We start from the raw sequence: 21,019 nt of genomic DNA on the forward strand, positions 1-21,019 counted from the left end.
ATCTTTTCAGGTTATACAAGCCTTGTGTTAGAGAGATTTTTGGACAATAGTGTATATCTTCACAAAACAAAAGATCTTTACCTGGTTTTAGTGGATAAACAAAAGCAATAGGAAAAAGGGTTATACAGACTATTATCACATAGGAATAAACCTTGTCTAAACACAACTCATTGCATCGATTTTAGGAATTGTGGACACAGCTCAACACTAAAGATTCATTGAAACTGTTCAAAGTTCAATTCAACACATGGGGGAAAATATTTGAAGTTTGTGCAAGTCAGAAATATTTTAAAAGTACCTATATGGTTATTATAAGTCATTCGAATTATGTATAATATTGTAGGTCACAGAGATGATTATAATTAATATCTGCTGACCCAATAACTTTTTTACAAGGTAAAAATATAAAAGTTGTGAGTATAATTAGAAGTGTTTTAAGAAACAAATCAGTATTATGAAAAACATATAATCGTAATTATAACTGTATAAAAATGTACACATAGCATGTGTCTTTAGATAAACAAATATTCAGTGGATATATCAGAATTATACATTTATCCATATAGATAATGATTTTATGTGATACGGTTAATATATATATATATATATATATATATATATATATATATATATATATATATATATATATATATATATATTTATGGTGTGGAGCCCTCTGACCGATACGGATAAGGATGACAAACAAGGTTAACATACACTCGCTTACTTGAAATGGACCTGAAAGTGTGCCCTGGTCTGACGTACGGTATACCAAAATAAGGGGGCATACCTTAGATAGAAAGTGGGTGATAAATGAAATGAATATGAATGGAGTGAAATGAGTACTCTCATGAGGAGTATGATGCTTGAGAAATGCCCTGAAAAAGGGGATGGGTGGGTGGGTATCGCGCACCGGAACCGACGAGGAAGATAGGCGAACGGGCTGGTTATATACTCCACCGGGCTCCTCCCATAATTTCAGGCCACCATACTGGCCTTTCTATTTATGGTGTGGAGCCCTCTGACCGATACGGATAAGGATGACAAACAAGGTTAACATACACTCGCTTACTTGAAATGGACCTGAAAGTGTGCCCTGGTCTGACGTACGGTATACCAAAATAAGGGGGCAAAAACATTCAGGTAGGGGTTGCATTTTATTGATCCAAGTTTGTTACTGGGTGAGCTCGACAAAGGCCTGGGTCATCTCCGCTTGCGGATTGGGTATGTAGCGGGCGAAACAGGTGGACCTCCATCTGCCCAACTTCTTGATAATGTGAGTAGGACAGAGGTGAAGGATACCCGGGAGTATCCTGACACGTTCCACCGGGCAGCGTTCAGAGGTTTAGTGAGAAATGGCAGAAGAGGACTAATTCCTGGTTGATCAGCCAAAAGGGTCAACAGGCGCGTGAGAATGGCGACCGGGTACCAGCGGTTGTTGGACTTATAGAAGTGTATGTCCGAACCCGAGCCAAGCTGCTGCGTCTTGGAGACTGCTAAGTGTAAGACGAAATGGTCTTCGTATCGGACCAGGTAGTGCTCGCACAGCATGCGTGCTGTGAGGCTACAACAAGTAAACTCGCTTGGCCGTAAGAAGCCGTAAAAGGCCAGGTGTATGGCTGCTTGTAAATGACACTAATGTGGAGACCGAAAAAGGTGAAGTGGCCAGGATATCTGACATATTTCTAAACGTCCCCTGTGATAGGCAGTCGTTTTGGTGCCGGCCATCGGCTGGCGCTTCTGGATACCGCGCATAACAGCCCGAACGGCGTGGTAAGAAAATAGGAAGGGTACGGTAGGGTCCTGGAGGGACGTGAAATGTTGTACACCGGTCAGGTACAGCCGGATCGTATTAAAGGATAACGCCAACTGCGAGTGGCAGCAGGAAATGAAGGCTATGACTTGCTTGACACGGGACGTCTCTGTACCGTGATACGTGATGAAGTTGGTTAAAGGCCCTCCAGGCTGATTGATAGGCCTTGAGGGTATTGCGGGAAAGGGAGTGATCAAATGAGTTGGGTAGCCGCTAGGAGGTGAGGGGCTAATCCAGGGTCAGTTGAGACCAGTCCGGGATAGCTGCTGATGTTGGTCCGGCTCCGGGTACCTGAACGAAAACGAGACAAGGTTAAAAAGCGGGAGAGGGCGTCCGCTGCCTGATTGAATTTACCGGGGATAAAGGAAGAATGGATGTTGAACTGAAACAACAACAAGAGCTGGACCAGTCGACGTAGGAAGGACATAACCAACAGAGAGGACGCCTTGGCGCAGCCAGGAATTGCCAGTAACTGGGGAGGCCAGGGAGCTGCGAGCCAGAGGTGGCCAAAAAACAGCCGCAAGCCCGTGGAGGCCGCTGCGTTGGTCATCACCTGGGGAGAAAGGGAAGACACGGAGGGAATGAACAGGGAGACGTCATTCCCAGACGATAGGAATTCCTCCCGCATAGCCAGGACTGCTATTGCCGCGGGAACCCGGCTGAGGACTTGCTCTGGATCCTGTGAGAGGGACAGTAAAACCAATAAGTGTGACACAAAGGCGCGACCCTGAGGGATGATGCGCATAGCGAACTCAACATGCCGTGTAGGGACTGTAGGTGTCTTTTGGACGACTAGACTGGAGAATATGCGAGGATATAATATGCCCCTAAAGATGGCAGTTGTGATGGCGAGCGTTTGCCGTTGGCTATGGGCTGATGCCTCTGGATGCCCCGAGGTGGGGATCTTGCTGTATGGGCCGTAACGACAGATGGCTCTCCGTGCACTGTAAGGATAAGAAATGTTGAACGCTGGCTAGAAATAGCCTGGGCGTGCTACAGGAAGAAGCCAGTTGCGTGTGACTACATGATCCTGGTGCGGGACGGAAGCTGAACTCAACTGTCCTAAGGAAGAGACGGATAGACAGACAACAGTGAATGGTTTGTAAGAAAGCCACGGGAGACGAGAGGCCAATTAAGTGCTGCTGAAAATGACGTGTAGCCAGTTTGTGTGCCACTGAGAACGTGCTTGCCAATGAATGATTGCAAGAAGTTATGCTAAGTCATGAGCCTTGGTGTGACTAAAGTTGTGTTTAAACATGTGCTTGCGACAATTGCCCGGGAGTTTGTCACTGGAGATGTATACGTAGTGACTGTGAGCCATTCGTGTTACCGCATGTGCACTGCGAAGACTACAGGAGTTGTGCTTGAATGCATGTTTGGATGCGTGCTTGCGATGATTGCAAGATGTTACCCAGGATGCGTGCTTGCCATGACTGCAAGATGTTATGCTAGGATGCGTGCCTGCAACTAATGCAAGGAGTTGTGCCAGGACTCGTGCCTGCAACGACTGCAAGGAATTATGGTAGGCTTCATGGGTAGCCAGGCCGGAAAAGACAGAAGTCCATCCGGTCCAACCAAATCAAAATAGATAAGGTATCACACAACCCGACACCCAATTCTACGCCCGCAGCTGATCCAGAGGAAGGCAAAAAACCCCCAACAGAGCATAGGCCAATTTTCTACAGCTGGGGAAAATTCCTTCCTGACCCCTCGAGAGGCAATCGGATTTTTCCCTGGATCAACTACACCTATAAATATAAGTACCCCGTAATACAACGTACATTTAGGAAGATATCCAGGTCTTCCCTAAAGCAATCTATTGAGCAAGCCAGAAGTGCCTGCCAGCAATGATTGCAACAAGTTGTGCCTGGACACCTGCTTGCAACGATTGCAAGAGGTCTATGCTCAAATGCGTGCTTGCCATGATTGCAAGAGAACTATGCTCGAATGCGTGCTTGTAATGAGTGCAAGAGGTCTATGCTCGAATGCGTGCTTGCAATGATCGCCAGAGGTCTATGCTCAAATGCCTGCATGCAACGATTGCAAGAGGTCTATGCTTGAATGCATGCTTGTAATGAGTGTAAGAGGTCTAAGCTCGAACGCGTCATTGTGATGACCGCGAGAGGTCTATGCTCGAATGCGTGCTTGCAGCGATTGCAAGAGGTCTATGCCCGAATGCGTGCTTGTAATGAATGCAAAAAGGTCTATGCTCGAATGCGTGCTTGCAACGATTGCAAGAGGTCTATGCTCGAATGCGTGCTTGTAATGACCGCGAGAGGTCTATGCTCGAATGCGTGCTTGCAGCGATTGCAAGAGGTCTATGCCCGAATGCGTGCTTGTAATGAATGCAAAAAGGTCTATGCTCGATTGCGTGCTTGCAACGATTGCATGAGGTCTATGCTCGAATGCGTGCTTGTAATGACCGCGAGAGGTCTATGCTCGAATGCGTGCTTGCAGTGATTGCAAGAGGTCTATGCCCGAATGCGTGCTTGTAACGATTGCAAGAGGTCTATGCTCGAATGCGTGCTAGTAATAAGTGCAAGAGATCTATGCTCGAATGCGTGCTTGTAACGATTGCGAGAAGTCTATGTCTGGATGCGTGCTTGCAACGATTGCAAGAAGTCTACGCTTGGATGTGTGTTTGCAACGATTGCAAGAAGTCTGCGCTTGTATGTGGAGAAAACAGCGAGACATGCCTAAACGAAGCTGTGTTTCCTTTTTGAAGGCAATCTATAATGAAATGAGGCCGAGGAGCAAGGCCCCCCGGCAGGCATCCAAACATTGAAGAATCAACTGGACCCAAGCCGGGAAGCGGTATGTGACAGTGAAATGAGAGAACCTGCCATGACAGAGATCCGGATCGCCATGCCACAACTTGCGACCGAGCACGAAACGGATTCTGGAGCATGTACTGAAATGAGGCCATTCCTGGGGCACGCCGAGACGAATTTGGTACACCGATGTGACTATTCGTACCGGAACGTGATAGGTGAAATGAAATGAAAAACCCATGACAAAGACAAGAATCAGGGGACGAGCCCTTGAACCAAACAGATGAATCCTATCCTTGGAGCATGTACTGAAATGAGGCGTAGCAGCTGGGCACACCAGAACGAATCGGTGCATAAGGAATGCGACAGGATTCGAATTGGTGCGTAATAAGTGACAGAAATGATATGCCATGACAGAGACAAGATTCAACGACTGGACTGATGGTTACAACAAAGAATCCGTCTCTGGAGCATGTACTGAAATGAGGCGTAGCAGCTGGGCACACCAGAACGAATCGGTGCATAAAAAATGTGACAGGATTTGAATTGGAGTGTAATAAGTGACAGAAATGATGTCCCATGACAGAGACAGGATTCAACGACTGGACTGTAGGTTACAAAGAATCCATCTCTGGAGCATGTACCGAAATGAGGCGTAGCCGCTGGGCACACCAGGACGAATCGGTGCATAGAGGAATGCAACAGGATTCGAATTGGAGCGTAATAAGTGGCAGAAATGGTATGCCATGACAGAGACGAGAATCAGGGACCGTGCGTGAACCTGCGAGTGACTCAGTCTCTGTACAGAAATGAGGCCGAACCCTGGGGCACTTCAAAGCGAATCGGTGCACCAGAGGTGCGACAAGATTCGCGCCGGAGCGCGACTAGTGACAGAAATGATTTGAAACGGTAGAAATGACTGGGAGTGAAATGATTTGACATGAGATAAAATAAGATACATAACATAACTGCATGAATGAAGAGACATATATTCGAACTGGAGCAGACAAAGTGAAACGTGTGGACTGCTTGCCTTGTCGTAACAAGCAGTCGGCTGTGAGTCGAATGATTCGACCGATACTAATAGAAATGCTCGGGCAGACGAATGGTTTCGAATGCCGTACCTGCGAATGAATCGCCTGACGTGGCGTAATCGAACGTGTCGAAAAGTGACAACGACTACATCGAAAATAGAAAATAGTGACATGCGTACGAGGGCCACAGTAAAACATTCGATTTAAAAGAAGCGAGCGGGTCGAGAGTACAGGGAATGTCGATGGTACATCGAAAAACATAATTGAAAAGGGGGTGCCGAAGCCAAACCTGCGACAGCCGGCCCAACGTGAAACGACAAATTCGATGGGTACGACGACACTCCGACGGCGAAACCCACGGACGCTGATGTACGGGAAGACGAGTTGTCAAGACGGGAACGAATAACGCGGGAACTCACGAACAGGCTCACTGCATCTGGTCTGGATAGTCGGCCCTTGATGTCTGACGTATCAGATATCGCGCACCGGAACCGACGAGGAAGATAGGCGAACGGGCTGGTTATATACTCCACCGGGCTCCTCCCATAATTTCAGGCCACCATACTGGCCTTTCTATATATATAAAACATGTGTCTTTCATAGATAGACCAGTTTTTATAGATATGCATTATAGATATAAATATATATAGACATTTTTTATGTAATCGTGATTAATCAAAATTATACTGAGTGTATTTTATATTAGACCGGTTACCAGAATACTTAAAGGTAAATATTCTTCTCACCAAGATACAAACAAATAAATGTTATTAAATTTTAACATTTTATTTAAAAGATAGTTCAGAACACATTTTTCTGCTATCAGACACACCCCAGTGGTTGAAGGTGATATTACCTAAAACACACTGAACTCCTTGGAAAGTAGATCATTAGATTGTTTAGCCAATAAAAAAGAAGCCATACCTTTTAGGCTGAGTCTATTAGAATTTTATTATCTTATTATCTGAGATGGTACTGTATTTAGAAGCAAGAAAGATGCCATGAGGGGACTCTCAATAACATTCAGAAACACCTGATTACCATCAATCATACACACAGGCACACACACCAATCATCTACTCACACTTTTACATTCATGAAAATTCCTGAACACCTTATGCTTTGGAACTCAGAGGTCTCAAGAAGTTATTCCTCTTTAAGAGTGTCCACCTTGAAAGTCATGGCAGCCATTATAAAAACACTGGTAACCAGCAATTCAGACCAGTAGCTGTTTTGGAATGGGTAATTATGTTGTGTTGATTTTATCTTATATTCATTGGTGTTCTCTTAAATATTGATGTATTGAGCATTTTACAATTGATATTTTTTCTCCCGAATCAATAACCACCTTGTAGATTTTCCTCTAAAGATTAAATTTTTTTATATATTTCTAATTTTGCATAGTTTCCATTTTATGACATAACAAACGTCTAATCTTATTTCACGTTGTTAACCACTTACCTGCAGTATAGCGATGGTTGAATTTGTGAAATACAGACGTTCTCTCTAATTGTCATTTTACAAGGTTATTGATTCTACAGGGAAGTTTATCACTGTTGTATCACATCAAAGGTACTACGCTCCAATTTAGCGGGTGTTTCAAAGTTATATTCAAGATTTTATGTAACACAATCGGTATTTAATATTTTATGTAACATTTGTTTATTTCAACCAATATATATATATATAACTATTGTTGTATGATTACATGTCTGGTGAATAAATTTCATATTTTTAGACTGTGGTCATAATAGATTGAATTTGTATCTTAAAAAAATAGCATCGTTAAAAATTACTTTAGTATAAATACTGTGCAGGAAAACTTTCCTTAAAAAGCACAACACTTGCCTGCTCTGTGCAGTGGTTTTACACAGAGCAGCCCAGATCCTCCTCTTCTCAGGTCCCTCTTCGGCACTCCTGGTCACTCAGCAAGCAGTTTGCTATGGGGGCACCTGAGTCAAGTCAAAGCTCCCTGTGTCCATTCAGACATGGGGCAGCAGCCTGGCTCTGCCCCCTCTTTCTCCTGGTTGGCTGACTAACTTTGACAAAAGTGGGAGTCAATGGTGCCACTGCTCTGTCTCAGCCAATCAGGGGGAGGAGAGTCTTGGATGGCCAAGACACTTGTGGGCATCGCTGGACAGAAATTGGGCTCAGGTAAGTATTAGGGGGGACTGCTGCACACAGAAGGCTTTTTATCTTAATGCATAGAATGCATTAAGATGAAACACCTTCTGACTTTACAACCCCTTTAGGTTTATAAAGGGTTGTGACTCCAGTGTGTGTTACAGTGTATTTAGTTTTTCCTTAGTGACTCTCTGTGTGCTCCTGCTTGAAACCTGTTTTCTTTCACCTGTTGTATCCTCTGTTTTATTTGTGTACCTTTGCCCAATTTTAGTCTTCATTCACCTCTGTGATCCAAAGTGAGTTTCACCCTGCCTTTCATTACCAGTACATCTGTCTGCAGTCTGCTTCAGTGCCTCCTTAGGTGTTCCTAGTCTGCCTACTCTGTTCACTACTATCAATCTATCAATATGCAGTGCCTCTGTGAGTGTCTGGGCTCTTCTCTCAACTTGGGCTGTATTACCTACTGAGCTGTGATTCCTGCACCTCAGCGCTGAAAGGTATTCTTACCTGCCCGAATGACTCAGAAAACCACAACTTAGAAATTTTCTGTAGCAAAACCCATCTCCACCTTCAAGAGCTATGGAGAAAACAAGGCAGTTTCTTAGACTCACCTCACCTTCACTGTACATGCAGGCTCTCCCCTATCAGTACCAATAGGTATCTTCCCTGTTCTAGACCCCTCATTCACCTCAACTATATCCTGTAATCCTGCATTCCTTGGGACCCCTGTGTATCTATGTGCCCCTTTTACGTAGTATTACCAAAATAAAGAAGTCAGTCCTATTCAACAATATTAGAAGCCATGATCCAAGCTAAATGTAATAAAGATGCACAACTTGTGCTGCTGCTTAGTAAACCACTGGATGTAGTAGAGACTTGCAGACATTAATATTAAAACCAAAAGTGCAAAGAGTACTTCTGGAAATCTAATAAATGATTAGGCTGTGCCTAATACAGTATATACCCTGTCCCCTTAGGGACTATTGTACTATGGTGATAAACTGAGTCTATGTGCAGCTAGTGTGGATGAATGGATACAATTAAACCACATCCTATACCACTGTGTTGTAATCTGTAAAAAAGGCCCCAGACTGGTCTTACATCTAGAAGAAAAGTCCACTTTATAAGCAATGATAAAAGCAAACTGTAAACCATAAGGTGCTATTGAATTAAATAACACTGTGATAACATGTATCCTCAGTACTCTTATGGTGTGTAAGGGGAAGCTTAGTGGTACTATGTGGGAGCAATGCACAGCCTATCATGTATTACTTTCCCCGAAGAACTCTTTGCAATCTGGGTTTTGATATTAATTACATTCTGTTATGCCCACTCTTGTCTCTGTAAGTTCTACACCCTAGTGGTGTGTTTCTTACAAGTGTTCAATGTCCTGCCTGCTTGTAAAGGCTACACAACAGTGCAGTGTTTTACTCCTGCCATTCTCGCGAGTCCAGTATTCTTTGCTTTCCCAGATCCTGGTCTCTTGTAATTCCCTTCACTAAATCAGATGCAGCTTGCACAGATGTGCTCTTCAAGCATACCACCATCAAGGGTCTACAAATCCCATAACTGTGAATATGGTCCCTTTATATTCCCTCTCATGCATCATTGCTGCGCCAACTCTGCTATCCCATCAGCTGGCAATATAGATTAATTGTCATGATTCTCATTATTGATCAAACCAGAATGGTACTAAAACATGTATATGCAGTAGCTTGAAAAGATGCTCAAATTACACCTGGAGTAGTGAAGTCACAAGCACCTCCAGGAAGTGGACTAAAGACAGGGTCTGAGGTAAGCATTTTTTAAAAAAAATTTTTTTGCAGCTTTAAGTGTTTTTTTATTTTAATTGGGAAGGAGGGGATTGTGACGTTTTGTTAAAGTCATATTTGGTATTCTTTTATGTTTAGATTTTCAGTACAGTACAAAACAATGCACATAAACAAAACACTACTTCCAAGTCTCAGGAACTGAGAAAGGCAAAAACACTAGACCTGTTATAATGTGGCCTCAAGGACTTTACAACACAATAAATTAGGGAGCTGGTGTATCCCAGACCATTCTGAATAATATTTACAGGAGCATAAAGGAGCCCTATGCACCTGCTACGCAATAAGCAATAAACATCAATCATTAGGTAATTAAAAATCAATATATGGTGTTGCGCTGTAGTGAAAAAATTAATACCATAAAGAAAGTGTTAAACTGGTTAGAGTGCTATAAAAGTGACATTGCATCTGTAAAATTGCATAGAAATGCATAAAATTGCAGGGAGGTTTCCCTGATGAAGTCACATGATTGTGACGATACGCATTGGATTGGCTTACATGGGCACCGGAAGTGACATCAGGCCACAAGCTCTGCTTGTTTTTATCTAGTTTTTTACCTGTTTTATTATGTGTGTATTATTTTAATTTTAAACCTGCAAACTCAAATAAATATCTGTGATTACATACTTCACGATTTGGGTCCTCCCTCTTCTTTTTACTCTATGTTCACAGACCTGGGAGGTTGTCCACTATCACTGAGGAATATAGAGATAACCTATCGTTATATATGAAGACTATACATCAGGCTACCAAGGCATATTAGGATATCTAGTCTATTGACGCTTCCCCTGACCACTACTACACAAGAGGAACATCGTAGGCGAGCAATTTTATGCATTTCTATTTTAGTTTTAAATTTTCTCTATTCATGTGCACTGTTGGACTCTACCTCAAATTTTGTAGGCATTAGCACCTATTTATTTTATGCAATTTGAAGGTTATGCGATTATGTAGCAATTTTATGAGTTTCTTTGCAAATTTGCACATACGTTGTCACTATATATGCATATTATAGACATGGGCGCCGTCAATATATTCGTTTCGTTCTGTTCCGTTTTGATTCGGAAAAAAAATTAATTCGTACTTCGTATTTGTGTCCGAAATTCCGTTCTGTTTCGTACGAAATACGAATTGTCGTTAACGTGTACAAACGTTCTTTACGATGAATTTAAAGGCAAAAACATTGCTCATTATGCTTATTATGACTTGCAGAAGGCTTCTGTGATAGAAGTCAATGTAAGTTACCTGAAGACATCAGTGAAGGACTTTCATCCTCTCTGGGGAGGCTGCCAAGAAAAGAACAAAATTATACAATGTTTCTTCTTCAATGGGCTGAACTCCGTGTGTAGAAGTTCTCAGTTTAACCATTTAAAGACTAAATCTTTTCTGACACTTGTTGCTTACAAGTAAAAATCCAGTATTTTCTGCTAGAAAATCACTCAGAAGCCCCAAAAATTATATATATTTTTTTAGCAGAGACCCTAGGGAATAAAATAGCGGTTGTTGCAATATTTTATGTGCCGCGGTATTTGCGCAGAGGTCTTTCAAACGCAAGTTAGCCCTTTTTTTCGGTCGACCTCTAGGGAGCAGTGACATTAGCAGCGTGACATACAGCAATGACACCTGCACTGTGATAGAGTGATCTGACACCAGCACCGTGATAGAGAGCACTGACATCAGCAGCGTGACATACAGCAATGAAACCTGCACCGTGATATACAGCACTGACACCAGCACCGTGATAGAGTGATCTGACACCATCACCGTGATAGAGAGCACTGACATCAGCAGCGTGACATACAGCAATGACACCAGCACCGTGATAAAGGGCTAACTTGCGTTTGAAAGACCTCTGCGCAAATACCGCGTCACATAAAATATTGCAACAACTGCTATTTTATTCCCTAGGGTCTCTGCTAAAAAAATATATATAATTTTTGGGGCTTCTGAGTGATTTTCTAGCAGAAAATACTGGATTTTTACTTGTAAGCAACAAGTGTCAGAAAAGATTTAGTCATTAAATGGTTAAACTGAAAACTTCTACACACGGAGTTCAGCCCATTAAAGAAGAAACATTGTATAATTTTGTTCTTTTCTTGGCAGCCTGCCCAGAGAGGATGGAAGTCCTTCACTGATGTCTTCAGGCAATTTACATTGACTTCTATCACAGAAGTCTTCTGCAAGTCATAATAAGCATAATGACTGAGATACGGAATTCGTAAACAAAAGTTTGTATTCCGTACAGAATTCAGAAGCATGGCAATTCGTAATTTCGGATCCTCCCGAATGTACGAATTTTGAGATTCGTACGAAACGAATCGCACATGTCTAGCGTATTATGCAATTTTGCACTGTCACTTTATATAGCCCTCTAACTAATAATGTAACACTTTATTCATGGTAGTAATTTTTTGGTAGTATTTTTTTGGTACTAGAGTGCTACGCCATATATTGATTTTTATTTACTTATTGTTGGTGTGGTTTGAACAGTTCGGTGTCTGCTGCAACTAGTGTTCCGTTGTTTATTGTTGTCCTGGTAGCGCAGAGTTATTCTTTCCTATTTAATCATTAATTAGTGGTATTAATCATTAGGTAATAACTATTCTCTGCCGTAGAATGCTTGGCTAGCCTTTTGGCCAAGACTGTCGTATTTTTTGGGGCAACCTCTATGATGGCATGCATCTTTATAGTATGGTAGGACATTATTAATTTGCAGTTTCCAGAAGGAAATGAGAGGAGGGGATTGTTTTTTTTCGAGCAAAGCATTATAACTTTCCTGGTATGACATAGTAGGAGACCAGTCATAGTTCTCTCTGCTACCCTGGGAATTATATCCTCAATCTGGCCTAGCAGGCACACCTTTGGGGAGAGAGCAATGGGTGTGTCAGCCAGTGAGTTGATTACTGAAAGTAGTTGTGCCCAAAATGGAACTATTGCAGGGCAAGACCAGAATATATGGATAAAGTCTGCTTGAGGATGATCACAATGCCAGCATGCTGGAGAGCGGGCAGTTCCCATTTTATGTAGTCGATATGGGGTACGGTGAGCTCTAGGGACATATTTGGTATTCTTGGTGTAAAATTAAAATCGCTCTGCTTCTCCCTATTCTGTAATTACCATAGGGAGAATTAACAAGCATAATGCTTGCTTCACTTTTTTAAACTTGGAAAATGGAGCAGATGCTGTTCCTAGTTAACAAAAGGGACATGAGCCCCTTTGTTAATTAAGACAGATCTTCTCCATGTTCTATGCTGTGTCTATCACATTCAAAGCAAAGAACAGTAGCTGGAGTTGCACGCTTCTTACTGCTCCCATTCTGTATGCCTGCTATGGAGCTTGTGGAAATCTGCATATTTCTATACAGGAAACTGACACAATTTGTTATAAGTCACAGAACTCACTCCAGGTTCTATTTCACTCTGAAATGGAAACTGGTGTGGAGGTGGAGATTAACAGTTTTTTGAAGCAGAAAGTTTATTTCATTTCCCAGAATACCTTTACAATAGTGACATTGATGTTTACAATTTGAATTATATTTCTAAAGTGGTTACACCAATACTCCACAAATTTAAATAATACATGTGACTTCTAATAGTAATACATTTGGATGTTTAACATTATTGTGTTACATGTATAACTAACACCCTAAAACAATTGCAATGTTGCTACTCACTAACTAGAAAAATATCTTTGCAGTTGTGATATTTTTTCCGGATGTAAGCTACATCTGTAAGAATGGGGCTTTACTACTTCCTGGATTTAAAGCGTAAAATCACTGTGCACAAAACATCAGATATACTGTATTTTACAGGATATTTGCTTAAAGAGAAGCTTCAAGTGTAAGTATTAGTTCTTGGCCAACACTACTTGCTGTTACACTGAATATGTTTAATTTCACTGCCTTGGACCTGCAAAGTGGCCTAGAGCTCAGAGGCTGCAATCTGAGGCTTCTCACATGGCTATTTTTTTATTTGAAACATATCTTTTTTATATATATTAATATATATATATATATATATATATATATATATATATATATATATATATATATATTCTGTATGACTATGAATGTGCTGTCTGCACGGAGTGAAAATCTATTGCTTTAAATCAACTATTTTTAGATTCTTTAATATCCTCCAACATTCCCTGCAGGTTTAACATATAATGATGTATGAAATATTCCCAGAAAACTACTCCTCTCACCTATTTCTCATTAGAGTAAAGCTTAGCTGAGACATTAATGTCAAGGGCAGTTTGCTGTAACATGACAGCAAGGTCCTATCAGGAGATTATCTACCTGGACATAAAATGTATAATCAAAATGCACATTAATCAAGAATAGATCTTCCTGTCCCTTCCCCCCATTTACCATTTCCATGATGTGTGCTAAAGCACAAAGATCATTCAGGAAATGAAAAAATAAGTAAAATCTATGCACTTTTAGAATAATTTGTTGGGTGCTTACATAGCTTAGCACATGATGAATAATAACCATAATTTGGTTAGCAAGATATTGGACTGACAAATAGAACTATTGTAACAAATATATTTTCAATATGATTGATCACTGCATCATAATCACCACAATTTATGAGAATTTTCAGGAAGTCATTGATAAAATTCCAAAAGACTGCAAATCATGACATGCAATCTCCATAGCACATGGAATTGATATAAGACACTTTGCATCTTGTTCCAAGAACATTAATCCAAACATAATTTTCGGTGTAAAATGCAAATCTTTCATATTATTATTGATGCTGTTTTCAGATATAAGCTTTTGTGATTTGTCATCAGTTACATTTTTGTATTGTATTATTTGTTCATAATACATTTTGTCAGATTTTACATTTGTCAAGGTTATTTATCATGGTTTTATGAAAGCTTTAGAGTTTAACATGAAATCAATAGGAACTGCACATGAAACTAAACTGGAGAAATCTAAATGATGTTTTCCATGGCTTCTGTTTTGTGGTATATAGGTTTTGTTCTTTTAAAATTATTTTGTTTTAAATAAACTTGTCTTTACTGAGATCTCTACAGTGCATTTTTTGATCATTTCTTTTTAGAAATTCTTATTTAGAACTATACAGCTGAATAACAACATTTTTCACATTGATGCATCTACAGACATGATCTTAAAGTGACACTGTTGTTCCCTCCCATACTTTCTCCAAAGTTGTTTACTGTAATAGAACAGATATACTTACTTCTTCGGTGGCCCATGTCTTCTGAAACATCTTTCAAACGTGTCCACAATATTTATGCACTTTTTGATTCCATTAGCCATCCTCTACGCTACTGACAGTGGTGAAGCACGGGCCACAGGATGGAAAAACAGAATTTAGCAGAGGACATAGACATCTGTCTAACTTTTCAGTATTCATCACTTCTGGGATTGTTGAAAATGGAACCACATGCTGTGGTTCCATTTGCCAGACCCTATGTTAGTGATGGCGAACCTTGGCACCCCAGATGTGTTTGAACTACATTTCCCACGATGCTCAACTACATTGCAGAGTGCATGAGCATCATGGGAAATGTAGTTCCAAAACATCTGGGGTTCCAAGGTTTCACCATCACTGCCCTATATAATCACAAAACAGAGTAGCGATATAAGAACTGGAGAATGGAGTCTAGGTGTGCAGCACAGGAGACAAGCATGCTTTATAAGATAAAGCAAATCAATTTTAGGTGTAAGTTCAGAGCAGTCAGATATACAAAACGTGATAGATGATTGCTTGAATTAACTTGCAACACTTACAGTGCATGTATCTGATTGGTTTCTCAAAACAGAATTATGCCCATGAATAACTCGTTGGTTCTGACATCCTTGCCCAGGCTTCTTCGTGGTTTGGTATTTTTGGCCATCTTGATTAATAAGCTTGGGATGAGTAAACTCCTGTGCATGGAATATAGTTATTAATGGTACCAAGGCATGCCCAGAATGTAATTCACAAAGTTATGAAGTTCAGTAAGAGCTGTGAAAATGTGGAATAGACTCTCGCCAGAGGTGGTTCTGGCCAGCTCAGTAGATTGCTTTAAGAAAGGCCTGGATACTTTCCTGAATGTACATAATATAACTGGGTACTAACATTTATAGGTAAAGTTGATCCAGGGAAAATCCGATTGCCTCTTGGGGGATCAGGAAGGAATTTTTTTTCCCTGCTGTAGCAAATTGGAGCATGCTCTGCTGGGTTTTTTTTTGCATTCCTCTGGATCAATTGTGGGCATAAAATTGGGTATATTGGATTGTACGATATTTTTTATTTTATTTATTTGTTTTTAAGGTTGAACTGGATGGACTTGTCACTTTTTTCAACCTGACAGACTATGTAACTATGTAACTATGTTATGCTTTAAGGCTATTGCAAAATGTAAGAAATTGGGTATACAAACTATGCAAATGTATACAAAATGTATCAATTATAACTGTATGAAATTATGTATACCCCCTGGATTATTTGCTATAATTAATACAGGTATAGCAGTAAGCTATGTTGTTGTTACCAATAATAACATACAGACAATTCTTGTAATTCTGTCTGGCTCATCTGTTAGATACAGTATTGTAATGAAATTATTATTTGTCCAATAAACTGAATTTCTCAGGGATGGTCGAAAGGTTTTGCTAACTACATTATCGCTTCTAATTTTAGAAAATTTAATGTGTAATAAATTGTCTCAAACAGTCATTTGCAGCAGCAGTTACATTATCATTAAAGCAGATCTTCACTGCATCTGAGTACCACAAACCAAAAACACTATAACATTTTAAAAAAATCAAAGAAAACTCCCCCATCCATTCATGTCTCTATGCTTTATTTTGTTGAAGAAATCACTTTGAAAAAAGCCTCCTAGAATTTCTGGCCATGGCCATCTTGAGGGCCAATGATTAATTTAGCATTTCCTTCCTTAACTACTTCCCACCCAGCCAATGCATATATACGGCCGTGTGGGAGTCTTCTCCTTCTGACTGGACGTTCAGGAACGTCCGTCAGAAGGAGGGGGATCGTGCGCACTCGTGCAACTGATCACCACTCTAGTGTAAAACACACATGTCCCCAAAACACACATGTCCCCAAATAAAAAAAAGTGATGTCCCCAAATAATAAAAACACGTGTCCCCCACATATCTCCCATTAAACTCACATGTCCCAATGATTATCTGCACACATATGTCCGTGATCACCTGCACACATCTGTACATGATCATTTGCGTAGATATGTCTGTGATCACACAAACCTATTATTATACACATAAAGGAATTTTTTTTACCAAGAACATGTAGCAGAATACATTTTGGCTTACATTTATGACAAAATTCGATTTTATTGGATTGCTTTTAAAATAGAAAAAAGAAAATTATTATTTTTTGCGATATAAGTGAAAAAAGAGCAGAAATTTTGAAAAAAAAAAATAACGGAGTCAGGAACAAATACCACCAAAATATAGCTCTATTTGTGCAAACAAAATGATAAAAATTTAATTTGGGTACAGTGTAGAATGACTGCACAATTGCCATTGAAAGTGCGAGAGCACTGAAAGCTGAAAGTTGGGCTGGGAAGGAAGGGGCCGAAAGTGCCCTGTATTCAGGGCTCAAGTCCTGCGGGAACGCATGGGAACGGAGTTCCTGTACTTTTTCCACAACAGGAATTCAGTTCCCGCTAGTAGCCGTGTCCTGCAAGACTTTGAAGTATGCGAGCTGTGTGGAATGTGCTACACCAGCAGCTGCCGACACAGCTCGCAATAGAAAGTGCCGCACACCTGACCATTCAGGCTTAGCCAGCTTCCGCTTCAATCTACCTGTCAATCACAGCTAGCTGACGGGTAGATCAGGTCTAGGTCTATCTAATGAGTATATCAGCTATTCTGCTGACAGGATATGCAGGGAGAGAGGTGAGCTGAGGGAGGAACATCAGTTTGGGGTAGTAAGCTGAGCACAATACCTGGCAAATTTTAATGCCAGGAGGGAAGTTTATGTGGAAATATGTGAAGAGTTGGAATAGCAGCGAGTGTGTTTTGGAGCCCTGCAGAGTTTGCAGCCCCCCAAGCTAACATACATCTCCTAAGCAGGAACACATCCCTATCTCCCCAAGCATTCTGTCCAGATAATGTGCAGTTCATTTATGACCTTTCCGTTTAACCCTGTGTTATCCAAACTCTGTTCAATGAAAAGTGTAAACTCACCACATAAACACTCTATATACAAAATATAATTCCCCAATAAAGATCAGAACATGATGTTCACATTTGCATGGAAGCATTGAATGAATGCTGATTATTCAGAGAATTACCGTATTTATGTTTATTTAGGATTGTTTTTTTTTATGTACTAACGGTTAAGCTTCATACACACAATATGAAAATTGGATGAAAAATACCACTTTTGAAGCGTTCGTGCATATGAGCGTATCATTTTATTTATTTTTTTGGGTGGGGGAGTGGATCTTGGGTGGGAGTTCCCACACTTTTTTCCCCAGGACTTGACCCCTGCCTGTATTGTAGTGGTTAAATCCATCTGCCACTAGCTCAAGCATGCATGCAGGAGAGTTTGGCTGAGAATACCCCCCTCCTCTACTACCCTCCTAAAGGCTCCTGGGATGTATGACATCATTTGCCTAGGCAAGAAATCAGAAAGTATGGTAACCGAAGGAAAATAAATCCTTACTTTTTTTTCTATCTATTTACTAATTCTGTCAGCAAGAGAATTAAAATGAATCAATGGTGATTGGGAGAATGAAGTTCCGCTTTAACATTACATCATGTTTTGCTGGCAGTCCAGCATACAAATCAGGAGTACACTGTGTCCTTATTGGGGGATGATGGATCATTGTGATTGATGTGGATGCAGTCAATGATACTGGATTTACTTCAGGGGGCATTAAAAGTATTATTTTTAAAACCTGAAGCATGTGTTTGTGCTTTATTTCAATAAAGGATTTTTTCATAGTATGTGTGCTTTTATTTGTAACTCTTTGTGGGAATTGGGGGGCTACCAGTATGCTCCTGTACTCATTTCCCTAGGTGGGGCAGATATTTGGTCAACTTCATGTTAAAAAGGGGGCTTCCAAATTTCACCTCAGGTCCCCATATGTCCCCCACCTTCCTTTTTACTTATGTTAATTGATAATTTATGGTCAATAATGTCACCCAGCAGGGATCCTCTGAAACTTCCATAGTCAGATAATGTTTATCTTAAAAAAAGGGAAAAAAAAGTTTGGTGTTAACATTCCAACCAGATTCGTATCCAGTCATGCAACCTTTGTGGCAACAAACGCTCCCCCCCCTTTCTTCACCAGACTAGGCCACATGCCTTTTGACAGTGGGGGGAACCATGCACGGGGGTCCAGCAAAGTCTCCTTCACTTGCAAAATACCAATGTGCCAATGCTGAGGGGCAAGGGCATCTTCCTCAACTCCATGCCCCCCTCCCAAAAAAAGCAGCTGTGGTAAATGAAGGGACTTACAGTATGGTGCAATGTGGAAGCCACCTTTAAAATAATAATACACTAGTCCCTTTTACCAGATAGAACAAAGAGTTAAAGTAAAAAAAAAACACATACTCAAGCTCAAGTATATCTTTATTCAACACTTCTGTACTTTGTAGTATGTTAAATGTTATGTATACAAAAGGTCTGTGGAAACAGCGCTTGTTTCTTTCTATCCCCAGAGCTGCAAACTAATATGAAAACAGATCAAAGCATGGAGACTTGAGGAGGGTATTATGATCTGACTATGCCTAAAATGAGCAGACTAATGTAAAGAGTTCTATAGTATTATGACACAATAAAATGGGAAAAAAACAGTCAAATTAAATTGCTATATAAGGAAGGGGTTTGGATTTGCCTGCACTATGAGTTAAATAAGAAATAATTTCTGAGAATTTTAGGGCTCATTCACAAAAATGTGTTTCCTTGTGCAGGTTGGTGTCTGTGTTTAAATGGGCAATTGGGGGGGGGGGGGGGGAGAGAGCATTTTTTACAACACAAATAACTGTTTATCTTTTTTTATGTTATCAAAATGTCCCAAATTTAAATTTCGGTTATTTCAGCTGTGATGCATAGAAACCCGTGGATGGATGGAAACTTCAAATTATCTCTGGTGCAGTAAAATATAAATCTGCTGCATGTTTCTGCACCCTCTGCTTCATTGTGTTGTGAATGTAGCACATAGAAAACAATTGTTTTTGGTGTGTCCTGGTATTTTGCAGAAAGAAAGATGCAGGTTACTGCACATAATATGAACAAAACCATAAAGGTTGTGAATAAGAATACAATGTAACTAATAGCCTATGCAGCTGAGACACAAGAACCAAGAATTTGAAGGAATGGGTTACCCAGATAACTTTTTAAAAAAGGATGGGTACACAGCAGTCATATTTGAAGAAATGGATCACCCAGTATCTTTTCTATAAAAGGGTGGGCTTCCAGTAGCCCTACTGTCAGTGTGTTTTGGAGCTTTTAGGTAGAGCTGACAATTCAGTTGGTAAACGTTCCCATGGCAGATTGCCATAAATTCTGTTGAACTAAAGCCCACTTATTAGCTCTACAAATGGGCAGAATTGAACAATAAGATTCACTTCCCTTAGACTTCAATGAGGTTCACTGAATAGCAGACGATTGTAGTGGAAGTCAGAGTAAGTACCTGACAAAACTAGTTACCCACTCTCAAAAAAAAATTCACAAAAGCAGAAGAGGAGGGAGGAGGGGGATCAGTGGTAGTGTGTTTTCACTTTAGCAGTAGGTTTCCCCAGGACACAGAGTTTAGAAGTCAGCTGAATAATCCAGGGTTCAGGACCTTTAAAATGGAACTGCTTGTCTAGTGGCCAACCAGACAGTCATGCTAACCAAGAGATTTCAAGATGTCAGACAGCTACTCTTATCTACCAGTTTTAAAGATCCACAGCCCTCTTCCTCAGGATAATATTTGTCAGCATGTCCAGTTCTCTATATATCAGTTCCAATATTGACCCTGTAGTGCTGGTGTAGTGTTTTCTCTCATTCATATAATCTCTCATTCATTAATCAATCCTATGCAGTGCTATTGGTCAGTGTATACAAAACTATGTGCATACAAAAAAAAAATACATATTATACAATAAAAAGTGATATAGGAATGTGGTGGTAATGGCGCAGATAGATATTAGTGTAATGGATTAAAGTGACATGTGCCTGTAAGCCCACCAATAAATGCAGGGTTTTTTCTCAGAGAATAGGTGCAGGAACTCCCCTCTCCCATGTCACCATTTGTTTCTGCCCCCCTACCCACCTCCAAGCACCGTCCCTTGTTTCCACCCTATACCCACCTCCCAGAGCCATCTTTTTTAGAGAAAACATTACCAAGTATCTTTTTGTGGTGCTAAATAATCTTTATGTATACACATACATGTTTTTCAAGCAGTTTATATATCAATTTATTTGTATTGCTTGCGCACTTATTGTTTTT

Source organism: Lithobates pipiens, unplaced genomic scaffold (genome assembly GCF_037356315.1).
Source record: "Lithobates pipiens isolate NorthernLeopardFrog02 unplaced genomic scaffold, aLitPip1_a1.2 Scaffold_18, whole genome shotgun sequence".
NCBI lineage: Eukaryota > Metazoa > Chordata > Amphibia > Anura > Ranidae > Lithobates > Lithobates pipiens.